This window comes from Chenopodium quinoa, unplaced genomic scaffold (assembly GCF_001683475.1).
Source record: "Chenopodium quinoa cultivar QQ74 unplaced genomic scaffold, ASM168347v1, whole genome shotgun sequence".
Lineage (NCBI taxonomy): Eukaryota > Viridiplantae > Streptophyta > Magnoliopsida > Caryophyllales > Amaranthaceae > Chenopodium > Chenopodium quinoa.
This window is the reverse complement of record NW_018742881.1, coordinates 187011-206470: the sequence shown is the minus strand read 5'-3', so window position 1 is coordinate 206470 and position 19460 is coordinate 187011. Positions and strand designations below refer to the sequence as shown.

At 39.6% G+C, this 19460-nt stretch overlaps 1 non-coding gene and 1 pseudogene across 1 annotated transcript; both read right to left on the bottom strand.

Annotated features, from left to right (window-relative positions):
• Nucleotides 1–10900: 10900 nt before the first annotated feature.
• TRNAL-CAA lies at nucleotides 10901–10984 on the bottom strand. The gene has a single exon. It is a non-coding gene; the product is annotated as a tRNA-Leu (tRNA).
• Nucleotides 10985–15831: 4847 nt separating this feature from the next.
• On the bottom strand, nucleotides 15832–18467 carry LOC110726680 (annotated as a pseudogene).
• Between the last annotated feature and the right edge of the window lie 993 nt (nucleotides 18468–19460).

Sequence of the window (19460 nt, the reverse complement as noted above, 5' to 3'; positions counted from 1 at the left end):
AATCAATGGAAGCCCAAGAAACAATGATAAAATAGTGGCCATTACAATATATACAACAAGTAAAATACTATAGGATATAGGGTTCAAAGTTTTGAATTGAGGCCGCTCAAGATTGGAAATTTCTGGATGAAAGCACCTCTTGTAGAAGAAACAGGACGCTAAAACAGCGGCCAATACGATATACACGATTGGGGTTACGAGGAAACCTACGTAGAAGAAGGTGATCTTGAAAATGAGGTGTAAGTAGTTGACATGGAAGTGAGTTAAGTTTTGTTGAAGCCGATATGTGGCGTCGAGGGAGAAGCTGGAAGAGCGAATGAACGGAGGTCCCGAAATTCCCGCCATGATGGATAAACTGGTGCTACCGCGACTTTAGTTTTGTCACTCGACGCCTCTGGTGCTTTCGACGGTGACATTGATGAGTGAAAATGAGACTTTTTTTTAGGGACGGTATGATCTTAGATATACTTTAGAAATTTCTTATTGGTGTTTAGGAAGTGTATTGTTTTGTATATGTACAATTATATTGTGGGTTCTCTTGACTAATATAATGAAATCAAAGGAATTTACCTTAATCTGAAGCGAAAGTTGCCGATTTACGAGTTCGTAGTGGCAAGTCTCAGTTTATAAGCTTAATGCTCGGGGAATTTGCGAAGTTTTGATGCGGGTTCTTGGTTTCTCTCGAGAATTCTGGGTTTGTGTTGGTGAATAAGTGAGGAGAGATGACGCGCCTCTGTTTATATCTCCAGGAATGGGATACGAGGAGTCCGCGTTTCAATTTCTCTTAAATACCCCACTTAAGTAACCGTTAAACACATGATCTTGTGATTAAACTGCCCATTATCCGTCCAACTTCCACAATCATCCGCCTTAACCGTTGTTATCTCATTAATTACGGTTTAAATTCAAATTTTTGGATTAATTAAATCATTTACTTCCCTCCTTTTCTGAATTAAATCAAACCCGACCCGTCATCCTTCCAAATCGGGTCTGGGGGGCAAGTTGTTTGGGTCCAATTTAGTCCAATTGGGCCTAGGCATTAAATGATCCAATTAAAAGCCCAAGGTCAAGGTTCAACTCTCCAATTGTGCTAAAGTCAAAGGTCAGCCCACAAAGCAAGCCAATTGGGCTAAGGCCCAACCTCTCCATGTATGAAGAGGTATAAAAGCCATCAATATTCATTGATTCAGATTCATTCACACATTCACATACATTGATACATTCATAGATTCTCATATATTCTCATATATTAAAGAAAAGCCTCAAGCAACAAATTCTCTTGCATAGTGTTCTCTTTCTACACATTGTACTGACTTTAGCATCGGAGGGGCCTTCCTCGGCAACACCCCCGAGGCTAGTTTACGTGTGTTTACTGTGCAGGAAACCTTCGGCCCAGCATAACTTGGACCGAATCCAGTCTTCTCCGTTTCAGCGGACCTTCGGCAAGGTCCCATTGTTTTCACCCGAAACAAATTGGCGCCGTCTGTGGGGAAGACTTTCAAAAATCTTTAAGCCGAATTTCTAGCCAAGATCATCTTGCAATTATCTTAGTAGCAATGGCTAAGAACCGCAAGAGCAAAAGCCTCCGTCAAGGAGCGGGCGAAAAGCCTAAAACCCCTACACCATCACCCTCGCCGGACCGGGACTCTCCCAAGGATGCCAGCCCGGGGGGAGGATCATACAAGGAGGATTCCCTTTCTCCCGTAATTCATGTCTCTCATTATAGGCCGAGTCACTCTCGGTCTAGCAGGGGTGAGTCCGATCATAGGACACATTCAGTGCCCCAAAGCCAACCATCGGCTGCGCGCCCTCATTCCCATACTCGGCCGAGGACCCCTTTGACGGGGCCCAGCTCGGAAGAGGTGGCAAGAGCGCTGGCAGTGCTCATGGAGGCGATGAGGGCACAAAATATGCCACCACCTCGTGATCGAACTCCTCCGCATACCCGGCATCAGCGGAGGAAGTTAGACCATGATGGTGGGAAGCTTCCTTCCTTCCGGGAACTGGAAGAGTGGGAAGAGGATTCCTGGAAAAATGAAAAAGAGAGGAAAAAGAACCCTCAATTTTTAAAAGGATCCTCATCCTCAAGACCAGAAGCGCATAAGAGCAGCAGCTCAGCTTCTCGGCCAGAATCTACTCACTGAGAACCTGAGACTGTTCGCCGAAGCGTCCTTGACCGACTCGGCGGCAAGGAACCGAGCGTGCGCAGTCGCCTCTCGTTCCCTGCAGCCGAGGCCCAGACTTCCCAGCCAGGGACGAAAACCACTCCTACCTCTCTAAGAGGGCGGAGCGCGGTCCCTTCGGCCAGGAACAAGGGCAAGGCCGTTATGCTACCCGCCAGTTCACCATTCGAGCAATGGATACTGGAAGAGCGCATACCCACGGTTAAAATACCGTCGCACATCACATATGACGGGACCTCGGATCCGAAGGATCACGTGGCCTCGTATGAGACTCATATGCATCTTTGCCCCAGATCCGAAGCGACTTGGTGCAAATATTTCCCAACCACTCTCAAGGGGGTCGCGCAAGCGTGGATCTCCAAGGGAGTAAGGCAAGGCTCCATAACAGGGTGGGATGATCTGTCCTCCAAGTTCAGGAGCAAGTTTTCCACGGAAAACCGCCGAGAGAAGACTACTGCAGAGCTCATGAGTCTAGAACAGGGGGAAACCGAAAGCCTCCGAGACTATCTGACCCGTTTCAGTAACGAGTCATCCAGCGTCTCTCAGCTGGACCAGGGGCTAGCCGTTTTTGCAATGCAGAATGGCCTTCATCCCGGAAAGTTCCTAGACTTCATGGTCATGCATACCCCGCAGACCTTGGAGGAAGCTCTGAATGCTTCGGATAAGTTCATCCGAGCCGAAGAATGGAACAAAGCGAAAACCCAACCTCAATTTGGGGGAGGGAAACAAAGGCAAATACCCTTGTCTGAAGGCCAAGGCCATAAGGCAAAGGGAAAGTCAAAGGCCTCGGAGCAATCTTTGGCCAGCGACCCAAAGAAGGAAAGATCTGCCTCATACACAGGCAGATACGAGTCCTACACTCCGCTCTCTCTTCCACGCGCCAAAATTTACAGCGTGACGAAGGAGGAGCAGAGTTACCGAAAGCCGAGACCACTCCCAGAGTGGTATCAGCGAAAAAATAAAAATCAGTGGTGCGAGTTCCACGAGTCTTCGGGACACAACACTGAGGAGTGTATCCAACTGAAGGACACTTTCAGCGGAGGCCGATGACCATCCCCGTTATCAAGGTTCGGATCCTTTGGTCCCTTCGGACAACTGAAAAAGAGGCAACGGGCCACTCACCTTTTGAACTGGTGTATGGTGCCGAAGCCGTCCTTCCAGTGGAAATTGGCTCTGAGAGCCTTCGAGTGCACCACTTCTCGGCTGAGAATGAGCGACTGATGAGGGAATCTCTCGATTTCCTCGACGAAGTAAGAGACTCAGCCCGAGACAGAATGGCCGCCTATAAGCAGAGAATCAGCAAATTTTATAACCGAAGGGTCCATGCAAGGCCTCTCAAAATTGGAGACCTTGTCCTTCGGAATGAGAATCCATGGGAAACTCTCAGCTGCATGGGAAGGACCTTATGAAATCTATGATGAGCTTCAGCCAGGGACATACCGACTTCGGCAGTTGGATGGAACTGAGTTGAAAAATCACTGGAACGCTGATGTACTGAAAAAATACCATGTGTAAACCCTTCGGGGCAGAACAATCTTTGTAAGTACATTTTGAATTAATGAAAGGCCTTGGAGCCGCCATTTATATAAATGTTTACAACTTTTTATCCTTTCAAAATTTTCTTTGTTCTATCTACTCTTTAAGGGTTTTTTATTCAGCCTCGTCTGAAACCTTCGCCTTCGGGTAACTGGGTTTCAGATTGCTGACAAAACTCGTCTTTTTAAAGAACACTGGTCTTTCAGCTGAAGTCAAACTGAGACTTGTTCTCCAAAGACATGAGTCCATGGACAATTCTGGGATATTGCCTTAACTGAGCCTTGTATCCCAGAGAGCCATTATCCGAAGCATTGCCTTAAGTTGGCCCTGTGTTTCGGGTATACATTTTTCAAAGATAGACAGAAAATCAAGGATAACAGCAACAGTTGAAAATTGTTTAGTCAGCCTCGTCTGAAACCTTCGCCTTCGGGTAACTGGGTTTCAGATTGCTGACAAAACTCGTCTTTTTAAAGAACATTGGTCTTTCAGCTGAAGTCAAACTTCAGTAAGACTTGTTCTCCAAAGACATAAGTCCATGGACAATTCTGGGATATTGCCTTAACTGAGCCTTGTATCCCAGAAAGCCATTATCCGAAACATTGCCTTCAGTTGGCCATGTGTTTCGGATATGCGTCTTTTAAAGAACACTGGTCTTTCAGCTGAAGTCCAACTTCAGTAAGATTTGTTCTCCAAAGACATGAGTCCATGGACAATTCTGGGGTATTGCCTTAACTGAGCCTTGTATCCCAGAAAGCTATTATCCGAAGCATTGCCTTCAGTTGGCCCTGTGTTTCGGATATCCATTTTTTAAATAACTCTAGTCTTTCAGCTGAAGTCAATCTTCAGTAAGACTTGTATCCCAGAAGCATTGCCTTCAGTTGGCCCTGTGTTTCGGATACCCATTTTGAAGAAGTGAAGAAATTGTTTATTCAGCTGAAGTCAAACTTCAATTTCTGGGGGGCAAGAAGCACTATCAGTGCAAGTATGTTCGGCAGAAATGAAAGAAACAGTAAAGCATTCAAAAACAAAGCAGCTGAAGAAAAGAGCATCAAATTAATAATTCATGCTCAGAAATTGAGCTACAAGTTCAATTAAACTGTATCGGCAGCCGCCCACAAGCGGAAAATAACAGCTGCCGAAATACGTACATAAGCAAAAAAATATACTGTTGTACGACAAGGCAAGCTGAAGCAAAAAACAAGGCAAAAAATTCAGAAAGCGGCAAGTCTAAAGTTAAGCGCATGATGAACCGCAAGATTCTGAAGACGACTGCCCGAGTTCCTATGCTTCAGCCTGAGGATCAGACTGATCAGCGTTGAGCCCCATGGTGGCCTCAGCCCCAGCAGCAGAAGAAGCAGGCTTTGCACTCTGCCGAGCCTCCCTTTCCCTCTGTTCAGCCTCCAACTCCATTCTCTCAGCTTCCTCTTCGGCTTCCTCAGCCTTAAGAATTTCAGCTTCGACTGGAGTTGCATACTTCATATGAGGGTCTTCGGGATTCTGGACCCATTCAGCACATTTGGACCAGTCCAGCTTCGGCTCAGCATGAAGGCAGACTCTTCGGCATACTCTGAACCCGTTTCTGAAACCCATTTCATATTCTTCCTGGGTATAGACACGGACTTTGAGTAGAGCCTCAGCATCAGCCAGCTTCTTCTGGGTCTCCTCCAAGTCTTCCTTGGATTTCTTCAGCTCATCTGCGAGCTTGGAGGAGGAACCTTTCAGCTCATTCAGCTCCTGCTGAACTTGGGAAGCCTTTGTCTGAGCCTGGGCCACTTCAACTTTTTTGGCCATCAGTTGATCCTCAGTCTCATGGAGTTTAGCTCTCTGAGCTTCAGCAGCAGCAGCAGCCTCTAAGAGTTGGACGTCCCCGGCCTGGAGCAGCTCTTCAGCAGCCATTCGGCTGGCTTCAAGAGCTTCTAGTCGTTGCTGCACTTCAGCTTGTGCAGCAGCTCCATCCTGAATACGGCTCTCAACGGCAGCCTTGAATTTGGAGACGTCCACTCCCATGTGCTCCTGAAGGAATTTTTCCCCTTCCATCAGTGGGGGAAAAACTTCCTTCTCCATAGCGTCGCAGAAGGTTTTGAGGGCTTCAGCAGCTTTTTTCTCATACTCCTCACCCTTCTGCTGCTTCTCTTCACCTGCTGCTTGCTTTAGCTTAGCAAGCTTCAATTCCTCTTCAGCTACCTTCTTGTCGTGCTCAGCAGCATCTACCCTATCTTGTAGGGTATCTATCAGCTCTACAGTGAGAGTCTGATTGTGCACGAACTGAAAACAGGAGCACAAATTAAAAAAAAAATAATAATAAAAAATAATAATAAAAATAGAGCTGAATTTTAGAGGAAATAAAGGCAAGGAAAATCACCTGCATCATCAGCAGTTGGTTAAACCTGGCTGGGTCAGGAACTGATCTGCTGGATTTGCCCATCCCAGCAGTGGCCTTCAGCGACCAGATCCTTGCCCTATCTACTTCGGACATGCCAGCAAAATCGCCGAAGTAGGCTGCAGCTCCTTCTCGGTTCTGACCCCATATGAGGTCCCAAATGTGGTCTGGGATTGGAATTCGGGGGGCCGAGAAACCCATTTCTCCAGATTGCAGAGTCTGGAAGGAGGGAAAGGATGACGATGGAGCTTGTTTAGCTTTGGATGGCTCAGCATCATCCTTCTCAGAGGAGTCAATTACTATGACCTCCTCTTCTTCAGGGGTGAGGACGAAAGCCTCAACCTCTCTTGCGATGTCTTTCGTGAAACCCTCAGCACTGGGCATCACGGCATCCTTATTTTTGTGCTCAGCAGCACTCTCCTTAATTGCTTCTTGGACCCCTCCCTTAGATTCGGGAGTTCTCTGATCCACCTCCATCTCAGGAGGTGGCGGAGGGGTCTTTGGAGGTGATTGGGGTGGTGGCCGGGGAACCCTCGGCGATCCATTGCCTTCCTCGGGTTCCTTTATTGCAACGCCGATGGTCATCGGCCTCCGCTGAAAGTCATGCGGCCCGATGATGGCCATCCTTCGGCGCCTTTTCTGAAGGGGCTGCTCGTCCATATCTGAGTCTGAAGACTCTTCTTGTATTTGGTCTTCGGGACGAACAGGGGCTTTCCCTTCTCTGTGTCTGTTACTCTCTTCAGACTGTAACAGACAGGGGGGTGGAAGAATGTGAGTAAAAAAAAAAAAAAAAAAAAAAAAAAAAAAAAAAAAAAGAAAGACAGTTAAGTCTGAAAGCTCACCGAGGTCTTCAGCAAAGCCTCGTCTTCTTCAGCTGCCCTAGCTGCAACTTCTTCTTCAGCAGCTCTGGAGGACCCTTCTCCTCCTTCGCAAGCTTCGAGAACCCGTGCAACCTCTTAGGCTGTACGGGCAGCTTCAGCTTCTTCGTCCAGCAGCTGAAACCAGGGGTCTCTCTTCTTCCACCAAGGCTTCTGCCTCTGATACAGAGCAACAGCCTCAATTTGGAAGTGGGAAGAGTCTAGATGAACTTCCCTATGCCTCGGTTCAGTGATAGACGGGGCCCGTTCAGTTACAACTCGCTCTCGGTTGACACCAAGACGAGCGTAGTTAATGCCAACGTTGGTCTCGTCCCGCTCTGAAAAAGAAAAGGGGAAAGGTCAGTTCAGATAGGGTGGCACAGCATAAAAAAGCGAAGTAAGAGAAGAAAAAGAGATAATTAAAAAGCCTCGACCCCAACCGAAGAAGCTTACCATCCTTAAACTTTCGGCTGAGGCCAACAGCTGCTAGCATGTTCTCTTGGAAAACATAATGCGTATCGGGGAGCCAAGTCTCCGGGATATGCTGCATTCGGCCACTGCCCCCCCCGGTTCGGCAGCTTGCCGAAGATATGTTGTTGATCAAGGTTCGGATCCGCCCCGTTATCTGCGGGGGGACCTAGACTTCCCATTTCGGGATCAGGCTCAGCAAGGTACCGGGGAGCGCTGAAGACGCAAGGGTGGCCCGGATCTGTGGGTGCCCTAACCCAAATCCATTGACCTCTCCAGTCTTTGTCTGAAGATTCGTTCGGCCACATGGTTAGGTATTGGGGCCGGGACTCAATCCGGTACCACCCAGAACCATGGCTTCCGTGCCCACTTTGAATATTTGGCACTAGCCGATGAAGCTTTTTGAAGCAGTGCAGGTTCGACACATACTTGAAGAACTTGCAGACCCATAAGTATGTCATCACCCTTCGGATGCTGGTGGGAGTTAACTGACATAGAGAGATATTGTAATGGATCAGCAAGTCTCGGACGAATACGTCCAAAGGGAACCTCAGCCCGTACTGAAGCTGTCTTGTGTACACCCCCACATACCCCGGGGGTGGACGATGGATTATATCGGATGCCGCGGGCATTCGGCACCAATACCCATCAGCTTCAAAAATGCCGTAATGCAACTCAATTTGCTCGGCAAACCGATATTGTTCGGCATTCTCCACCCACCATGAGTAGGGGCGGTTCTTTATCATGGCCGAAGCTACTTCGGCATTCTCCCACTCTGAAAACCCGGGGAGGATATCGCAAAGGACAGCGGGAACTTCATCGTCCCGTCCAGAAGCGCTCGGCCCCTCCGTTCTCTGAGGAGGAGCCGAGGAAATGGGAGTCGCCCTAATCCCTTCAGCAGGGTCAGACTCTGGCCTTTGTCCATTCCAGGTCCCAATCCTGTTCCTAGGATCGGGAATCGACCTTGCTCTTCTTGGAGCACGGGCTCTACCTCTAACTCCTCTTGCCATTGATTATTTCGAAGAAAAAAGTCGAAAAAAAAAGGGGAAGGAGTTCGAATTCGAAGAAAAATAAACTGAAATCAAAGGAATTTACCTTAATCTGAAGCGAAAGTTGCCGATTTACGAGTTCGTAGTGGCAAGTCTCAGTTTATAAGCTTAATGCTCGGGGAATTTGCGAAGTTTTGATGCGGGTTCTTGGTTTCTCTCGAGAATTCTGGGTTTGTGTTGGTGAATAAGTGAGGAGAGATGACGCGCCTCTGTTTATATCTCCAGGAATGGGATACGAGGAGTCCGCGTTTCAATTTCTCTTAAATACCCCACTTAAGTAACCGTTAAACACATGATCTTGTGATTAAACTGCCCATTATCCGTCCAACTTCCACAATCATCCGCCTTAACCGTTGTTATCTCATTAATTACGGTTTAAATTCAAATTTTTGGATTAATTAAATCATTTACTTCCCTCCTTTTCTGAATTAAATCAAACCCGACCCGTCATCCTTCCAAATCGGGTCTGGGGGGCAAGTTGTTTGGGTCCAATTTAGTCCAATTGGGCCTAGGCATTAAATGATCCAATTAAAAGCCCAAGGTCAAGGTTCAACTCTCCAATTGTGCTAAAGTCAAAGGTCAGCCCACAAAGCAAGCCAATTGGGCTAAGGCCCAACCTCTCCATGTATGAAGAGGTATAAAAGCCATCAATATTCATTGATTCAGATTCATTCACACATTCACATACATTGATACATTCATAGATTCTCATATATTCTCATATATTAAAGAAAAGCCTCAAGCAACAAATTCTCTTGCATAGTGTTCTCTTTCTACACATTGTACTGACTTTAGCATCGGAGGGGCCTTCCTCGGCAACACCCCCGAGGCTAGTTTACGTGTGTTTACTGTGCAGGAAACCTTCGGCCCAGCATAACTTGGACCGAATCCAGTCTTCTCCGTTTCAGCGGACCTTCGGCAAGGTCCCATTGTTTTCACCCGAAACAATTTCTATTTACCAAAAGACTAAACATCAACCTGAGGTTGAGGTTGAGCATCAAGCCAACCTTGATATTGATCATAAATGGGAGCTCTAAGCATACCGTGCAAGCAAACAACCGCGGCCAAAATCACAAGCAAGCACATCGAAAAAGTCCATTGAAGCCCATAACAGAATTGTAAAATAGTGAATATCATGATATCCAAAACAACTAAAATACAATGGGATTTAGGGCTCACAAAAATGAAGTGAGGGGGCTCATCAATATCCGAACAGTCCGAATGAATGCACATCTTATGGGTATACTGATAAACGTTGTTTTATCGCTGATAGGACGCCGTTGGAATTATTGTCACTCGATGTCTTTGGTGTTAACGGTGTCATTTTTGAATGAAATTGAAATGAGATTGTTTTTTTTTTTTTTTAAGGGAGATGGTGTATAATCTCAGAGATGCATTAGAGATTTTCCGGTGTTTAGGAAGTGCATTGTAGTGTATGTGTACGTCAACTGCTTTTGGTCCGCTTCACTAATGTTGTCATTGTCAATCATGAGCTCTGCTTGAGCCTACCTTGAGCACACCATGTTAGACTATATTATTACGAGTATAAATTAGAAGACTTGTAGTACATTTGAAATTTTGATTGCCTAAATTAAATTTGGTCAAACTATTATGTAAGTGGTTTGGCTATATTTTCATGACCATTTCAATATATGTTTCAGAGTTTTGAAGAAAACTTTATCCTTATTGAATTCATTTCATTTTGCTTATTTAATACTCCGTATAATATCGTGTTAAATGTATGTATTTATAATTTTATTTTATTTTTTTATAAAAATGAGATGAGCAAATATCGATGAATTAGATTCGTAAGAGGTAAAGAGATGAACTAATGACTAAAAAACAGATGACAAAAAATTCGTATTCTTTTTATGCAACATTGTAACAAAACATTTTTAAAAAAATGTAATGAAATAAATATACGAATTTATCTAATACCCGATCAATTGCCTACAATTGTTGTATTTGGTCATATCAAATATGGCAACCAATTATTAGGTCATATCGAATATGACCAACCAAATGCATGATCATAATCACGATACTATAGTCTATAGGTTCAGAACATTGTTAAAAACAACATTAAATAATGTCTTTTATTTTTCACAAAGACATGTACAATACGTTGATTGATTCCAAACTTATTATATTTTGATAATTCGATTCATAATCACTTGCCTGCTAATTAAATTGATCAATTCAATATTTCAATGTCAATTTTAGCATGTTACAAAAAGTCCACTATAATGAACATAACTCGGAGTATAGGAGTGTACTGTGTACCATATAAGGTGTCACTCTTCCTAGTTGCACTCTCGGCAATGTCAGCCTCATCGCAAGTTGTCGGTGACACCTTACAACAACACACATTAAATCATTTGGCAACCACTCATGATCAGTCAAAAAAAAAAAAAAAAATGTCGAAAATGTCAGAAGTGGGATTTGAACCCACGCCCTCGTTAGAGGACCAGAACTTGAGTCTGGCGCCTTAGACCACTCGGCCATCCTGACTTACTGTTCATTAATCATATTCATTAATGACATCCTCATTCAATTCAAAAAAACATGAACATTCATCAAATCATCATTACGGAGTATTTAAGAATGCCTTTAGCTCATAATCTTTTATTTTTATTTATTTTTCTTTTTTGATAATTTTTTTTAAGATTACTTAATAATTAATTTAATTTAATTTAATTGTTTATTTTTTTATTGCAGCAAAACAGTGATAAGTAATCGATACTCGATCACTATTTATACATTTAACTATTTAAAAGGTGTTCTTAAAAATGTATGTATGTCACGTGTGCCTATTGGCTCTTTTACTTGAACCTACATACAATATTATTGAGGAGTAGCAGCTTCATAATAATGGTATGTAGCTGTTATTATCAATTTGTCATAAATGACTAGAATAATTATTACTCTAGAAATAGAGATTTTAATTTTATAGAGAACGACAAGGTGACTTAAAACCCATTGATACTGGATACTTTTTTTATGACTTAATTACATGATCATCAAGTTATTGATGTGAACCATGACATCAACTTGTTTAATCTTCGATTAATTGGACAATTCTAAGGAAATTGAATCTCATTTCACCATGACATCAATTCTAGCCAAGATGCAAGTAGGATATGAGTACAATGATTAAGTTGAGTGAATCCAAACTTAATTTTTAATTTGATGATCGATGTGACTAGCTAAATAGATCAATTGAATGTCAATTCTATCATGTTACAAAAGGTCCACTAAAATGACCAAATAAAACAATCGTATCTTCTTTGGGCTGCTTGTTGTCAAATTAGATTCAAAGAAAATTTTCATTAAATTAGATAAAAATGGCATAAAAGATGAATATAGTTCAAAATTTCAATTAATTTTTTTTTGTTGACATGAAAATTTGAAATAAATTACATGTACATATTTCCTTCGTTAAAAAAAAAAAAATTATAGCAGTGTGAGTAAAAATGTGAATTCTTTGGTCAACATGCTGTAATTTTTACGAAACAAAAAACACAAATTTGGTAAAATAAAAATTTGACTTTCATGTATCTAATAATATCTCATACATAGGGTCTGTTCTCATTGACTGAACTCAGCTGAGCTGAACTGAACTGAACTCAGCTGAGCTTAGCTGAGCTGAACTGAATTGAATATTTTATAAGAGAAAGAAATTAGGAGCTGAACTGAACTGACCTGAAATGAACTGAACTGTACTGAACTGAATTTCAACGTATGAGAACAGACCCATAATCATTGTACAACTCACATAGATCATATAGAGCAGTTGATCGAGGTCGAGGTTAAGGTTGAAGATGAGCATCAAGTAATACTTGATATTGATCATAAATAGGAGCTCTAATCACGCTGTGCAAACAAACAGCCGTGGCACAAATCACATGAAAGACCAAGAGATCAATCCAAGCGTGTGCGATCACAAATGATGTAAGTATAATTACGAGGAGCAGCCCAAGAACGATACGATAGTCGACGGCAGAACCGGAGCATTTCACGTAGAGGGAGTAACACGTATAGGTTACAACCTTGAGGATGATAAATAGAATAAAATGGAATGGACGGAGGCTGTATCCGAGGTATATAAAGGTAATGATGTGGACGAAATTAAAGTAGTTACCTAGGAAGTGAGGTATGTTTTGTTTTAGCCGAATCGTGGCATCAAGGAGGGAGACGGGGAGAGAAAATTTATGGATGTCGAAGAATTCCCTCCATGGTGGTTTCATTGGTGATCCAGCGGCCAGGTTGTTGCCCGACGATTGTGTTGTGATTGACATGGTCGAGAGATTTATTTGGAAGTCAAGACTTTTCCTTGGTACCTAGTACCTTTTGCACTATTTCTATGTCATGACTGTGTACGACAAATTAATTAGACGACTTTTAGTATAGAGGGGATAATAATCTATTACGAGTACTATATCAATAACTATATACTATAGTACAAGTATATAAGTTATATTAATTTGTATAATAAATAAAGTATCTCCTTTTGAGAGGATTTAAAGCATTTCCATCCTTATCAAAGAAAAATCAAAGAAACAAAATTATGTAATACTTCATATTCCAACTATAATGACAATTTCAAATACTATAAAGCCTAACAAAGCTCGAAGTCACTCAAGTTGTCACCACAGCATAATATTTACTAATATGTTGAATTAATGTAATGAGTAAATTACATAATTAGTCATTATTAGAAGTACATCCTTCCCCTTATTAATTTCCCTGGACTATACATACTGTATGTAATGTCGTTCTTAAAAAATATCCCATCTTGTTTCTAATTATGGAATAAAACACGCTTTACATACTGTTACATAAAATATATTTGACTCCATCACTTTTGTCTTTTATCAACCACTTCAGTCAAACAAAGTAAAAAACGCCTTAGGGCCAATCGATTGGGAACGTAGAGAGTAAAAAATAACATCCTCACCAAATTGATGTTGAAGATGAGGTTGAGCATCATTAGGTAAACCGTCACATTCAAAGGTATCAACTCTAAGCACGGCGTGCAAACAAACAATGGAGGAGGAAAAGACGACGAAAAGTACTAGAGGAAACCAAGCTTGTGTATGAACAAACGTTGAAAAAGTTAGCAATACAAGTAGTGCAAGAAGAAGAGGGGAGCGAGTCTTTATGTAAAAGGCGGCGAAAAGCAAGGTAGCTATAGTGGCGAAGTAGAGGGTGGAGGTGATGGTAGAGTCCGAAAAGAAGGTGTAACATAAGTAGTTTATGTGTAACATAAAGATTATAAGGACAACGTTTAGGTAGTTGAGTTCAAAGTGAACTAGGTTTTGTTTAAGCCGAGTAGTGGCCTCGAGTTGAGAGAAGGGGATAGAGAGTGTGTGGATGTCAAAGAATTCCCGCCATGGCGGTAGAGTTGGTGTCGCGGTGGTGGTGTCACACGGCGGCGCCTCCGCCTTAGGTGGTGACATTGTTGAGACAAATAGTTAAGGAGGGTTTTATAAAGGAGTTGGGAATGTTTGGAGTTGATTTTGTGAGACTAAAATTGTTGGTTTAAGGGATATATATAAATGTATTACTACATTAGTCCTACTTGTAGTACGCACCCTTACTGACTAATCAAGGGTTGGCGCACCCTATTTTAGATTATTAGTATGCAGTCTTTTCGGAATTACTCGGTAGGATGCTTCCTTATAAATTAAATAAATAACAACAAACATTTGTAAAACGTTATAAATAATTAATTTATTAGTGAAAAAGAAGGTTATACAACAAATTTCTATGTATCGTACTATGGTAGTGGTCGTCAATCACATGGGGTTGCTAACCTTTTATTTTTTTATTTTTTTTTTCTTTTTTGAAGCCAACCTTTAAATCAATTAATCTAATGAGCACTATTTTTGTACAAGTAATTAATAATATAGACATATAGTAGAGGTTGATAATGTCTTCTGAGTGCAAAGTAGGGTGTTAATATGGATGATTGGATCGGATCAAATGAGCTCGGATAGGGTCAACTTTTAAAGTTGAATTATACTAAAAATTATTATGTTCATGCTAGTCTAAATCTAAATTGGATATTTTTTGGATCAAGTAAGAACGGGTGTGATTTTGACACCTCTAGTGTAGAGTGTGTGGCAAGGCCAAGTGTATTGGTCAAGTCAAGTATAACTAATTTTGTAACTTTCTGGTTTCTTAATTTCAAAATTAAAACTAATCAAATTTTATGTGCTATATGACTATTTTTAAACAATTGCAAGGTAGTTTTTTTTTTTTTTTTTTTTTTTTGACAAGAAGACCAATATTAATCATTTTATCGTTTCTTTTCTTTAAATCCACTTTTACCTAATTTTTTTTTTTCTACAAACTATTAAAATTCCCCAATCAACCTCCCATATATACTAAAATGTCACTTTTCATGTACTACATACTTGTTCTTACTAGGCATACAAGTATTGAAGGATATACATATACATGATGAAAAAAATAAGACTTTTTTAAGAAGAAGCTCTTAAAACAAATATGCGTAGATTATGTTTAAAGTGAATAATAATATCATACATATTTCAAAAAGAAAAAAAAAATATATCATACTAATGTGAAGTGAATTGAAGGCAATTACGAGTGTATGGCTCAAAAAGTTGGACGACCTAAGTCCAACATAAAAACAGAGAGAGTAATGTGAAAAGGGAAGGATGGGGGACGTAGCTTGAAGTCTCTCGATCTTTTTCTCATCTTTTTGGATAAGATAAGAAAAGCTTGAAGTCTTGAGTTGCTCATCACGTTGACATAAAATATTGATCATGTGAAAAACTGAATTAATGTATTTAAGAAATGTACTCCTTAATTAATTCCTACTCGTAAATAGCTTATTGCATGCATGTGCAATGATTGTTCAAATCATTTACTGACAAAATTGATTCATCATTCATGAGTATGGACAACAAATTTATTATTTAAGCTGTTACCGTCCATTTATATTTATTCTACAGATAAGTGCGTAATAGGAATTAGAAATTGCCCTCTTAAAAAACGTGACAAAATTGCTTCTATTCGGTTATGAGACTTCAATATGGAGTACGTTTTTTCAATTATTTGTATAATGTATATGTGTGAAAGACCGCTTTATTATTATCATTAGATTATTTTTGTGAGTCATTGCGACTAGTGAGTATGTGACCCTATGATTCCTATCACAGTTTCACCTTTTTCCTTGACTCAATTCACCTACAATTCTACAATGTAATTTTATGATGATAAGACGGTCTTATTTAAAAATTTGTAAAATATGTACGAAGCGTATTTCAACTTTTTTCATAAGCACCACAATTTTGGTAGTACTCGAGTTGAAATAATTAATAAAGACCCCCCCGGCCCCCACCCTGTCATACATGTATAGAATACTGTAATTATACTTATAATCCAACCTAATTTAACCATAATTTCTACAATGGATGAACTCAACTAAGTAGTGCTAAGAAGAGGTCATTCCACACATCAATAGGGCCAGGCATGCACCAATGCACACAATCATTGAACCCTTTCTTCTTCTTGTCACGCCAGTGTGAACCCGGGTGTCCGTCCGGTCTCAACAACATAACCTTAGTGATATCCAAGGCTTGGAATTTTCGTTGTCCCTTCCAATAGCCTTCTTTCTTTGCTCTTTCGATTTCTTCGATTTGAATGTCTCTTACCTCCCATTCATCATTGTTTTTGCTAGATATCAACATATTTTCTTTGTTGTAAGGTTTTGATCTTTCGCAATGGCCTCCGGTGTTCCACGTCCCATTTTCGAAATGTGTTGGTGAAATTGTTCTCACCAAGGTCAGCATGCCCTTACAATTTTTTGCAACCATTAATGTAGCTGCATGTGTATTTCATGTACGTTTAGTATATTTTGTAATTAGAATCTAATTTAATTACTAGGATATAACAACTAATTATTCCAGTTAATAAAGGGATTAAATAATTTACTACATAAACAATAAATCTAGCCAAACATAAATCCACCCAAAAAAAAAACAATAAAGAAAGAAATACTTTAAATTAGGCTCCGCGTCAGTTCACTTCACCTTATATTTGACTTAATTAAATTATTTTTACTGAATTGAAATTAATTTTACTAATTTTTTTTTTTTTTGTAATAAAATGACTTTTTACTAAATTTCTATTATATTTACTCTTTAAAGTTACTGAATTTTAAAGAACTGAACTTATTTTTACTTAAATGAAATTATTTTTATTGAATTGAACTTATTTTTACCGAACAAAAAATATTTACTTTAAATATTATTCTTTTTAAAGGTGAAGTGAATAGGATTTATTGGCCAAATATGTATTTTTGTCATCATGCTATTATTGGCAAAATCATAAAATATAAGATAGAATATTAGCTGTATAGTCTAATAAAACCATTGTTTCTTTCCCAAAATAAATAAATAAATAATAAAACCATTGTTTCTTATTATGAGTACAAAGGGATACCCCCAAAACCTCCTACAACATATTCAGTAATTTCGTGTTAACATTTCCTATGGTTCAGTTGCAAATAAATCAATATGTTTAACAACCTTTATTCATGCTAGATGGATGGTTGTGGTGGTTGTAATTGTGCATAAACATAACCCAACAAATTAATATGGTCTAATAATCACACCTCACCATAAATCATAAACCATAACATGTCATTTATGCACGTTACTTAATCATCTAGAACACGAAATTAAAAGCCTTAATTAAGCTTACCTGAGTGTAGTTTGAAAGGCCTTCCCAATAGCAAAACTCACTTTAAATTGAGTCAAATTGGCTTCATTGCAATAGAGACATCCAATTAATTTCCCACCTTCAAATAAATAATTCTTTCTAAAGTACCATTGAGCACTTGAAACGATTGCATAATCCACTAAACCTTGACTCACATTATAACCCCATTTTTCATCCACTTGATCAAGGTGCAAATCATAAACTCCACCTTCTCTTTCAACACCCTTAACCAAAAACCTAGTCCATAACACCATTAGGGTGAAATTGTTCCTAGGGAAGAACCATGTTCGAGACTGGTCTTTTGCATCCTTATACACATCAATTGGTGCTTCTTCTTGAGACAAGATGCATAAAAGAGACTCCATTTGGTTTCTACCAACAGAATCTCCTATAAATGCTAGCCTCTTATCGCGCATAATTTGAAAAAAGGTATCAAGTTCGAACCTTGGGAGCTCACATTTGTGTGGCTTCCATCTCCAATACAAAAACTCCTTGTCATTCCTCCCATGCAAGAAGCAATCTTTTGACGTTGGAATTGTTGTGCATGTTGCATTTGTATATAGTGGGCCTTTTGAATAATCTTCAACCCATTTCCCCTTGAACAAATCACATTTTCCATTTTTATCTGAAAAAAATCATTAAAAAAACATATAATTAGTTTAAATACTATAATACTACATACATTAATGAAAATTCACATATAATGTAAATTACAACAACGCTCTCTCTAGGGAAAATAGTGTAGATTCATACCCTTTTGAGGATGATTTATTGAATTGATTTGCTCTAATGTTTTGGTGATGTTTAAAGAGAAAGGTGAGTGGAAAGCAAAAATGCTCAAGATGGATGTGATAAGTATTAAGTAACCAACAAATGAAGCAAATCCATTGGTTTTGGTATTTTCTAGGAGCTCTCTCATTTAATATTTTTGTGATTGTTGCAAAAATGAAGGGATAATAAGAAAAATAAAAGGTTGTCCGAGTTTTGAGAGAAAGATATATAGAACTACCTCCCTTTACACCCTCACCTCCTTGTTTCTTGTTACTTTGTAACAAATTAATTTTAAAGTACTTTACCTTCTACAAGATATATCTAAGCTTTACCGTATTAATGCACGAGATATACTTATTATATATTCGTAGGGATTTATAAAATCTTGGGAAATTTTCTAATAAATACAATAAAATGTTATGGAACATGAAATTCCGCCCTTGGAATTGGGCAAGTGCAACATATGTGATAAAGTGAATATTTTGAATTGGTTGCTCGTAGTTTTTTCGGTGTTGCCACATGTACCATAAATTGGTTCATGCCATACAAATGTTTATCCATGGAAACTTTGCATGCATCACATAATCACATGTAACTTTTGTTTGCATTAAAAAAAATAAAAAAAAAAAAAAAAAAAAAAAAAAAAAAAAAAAAAACACGATCGTTCCAATACATTGATTGTATTGATATGTGGTGCAACCAGTTAAAAAGAAATCTTAAATAAGAATGACGTGAGCACATAAACACGCAACACTAAAAGTAGGTACATCTTAATTCCGTTTGAAAATGATGAATTCTCATAACACGCTTCTTAATTAATCGTTCACATTTGAATATAGGGACGTATGGAGTAACAAATTTAAGGAGTCATTATCAAATTTGCTGGCTGCTGCAATGCTTAGGTTTGTCTTATCAATGTTATCAAAACATGGGTATGTTTTGTTGGTTGTATACTTGTGTTGTTTGGTCTGAAATTTTTGCATGCAAAAATACTAAAAATGACAACGAAACTTCACGTGTTGAGCTCATTTGGTCTGGAATTTCACGAGATAATAGCAGTTTATAGTCAGTCCCAAGTTCAATATTCAAAATTTAAAGTAATATGGTAACTCAACATTTTTTTTTTTAGGGAATATGGTAACTCAACTTGAACGCGTAAAATTGACATCCAAAACTTCACTCTCATAAGTGGGGAGACCTTGTTTATTGATTATAGTGACTTATCATAATTAGGTTTTGAGTCATTAATTTCATCACACCAATTACCCTTTGTTTTATTAAACTTTGTGAACAAGTGATGTTGAATGTAAACTTTCCACTACACCAAAAGGCAAAAACAACAAAGCTTTAGTCCCAAGAGAGTCTATTATGTACACCCGGTATACTGTACACACGGAGTTATTTGCTCATTTAATCAACAAATGAGCTTTAATCAACAAATGAGTAAAAATATTGCTTGCTCATT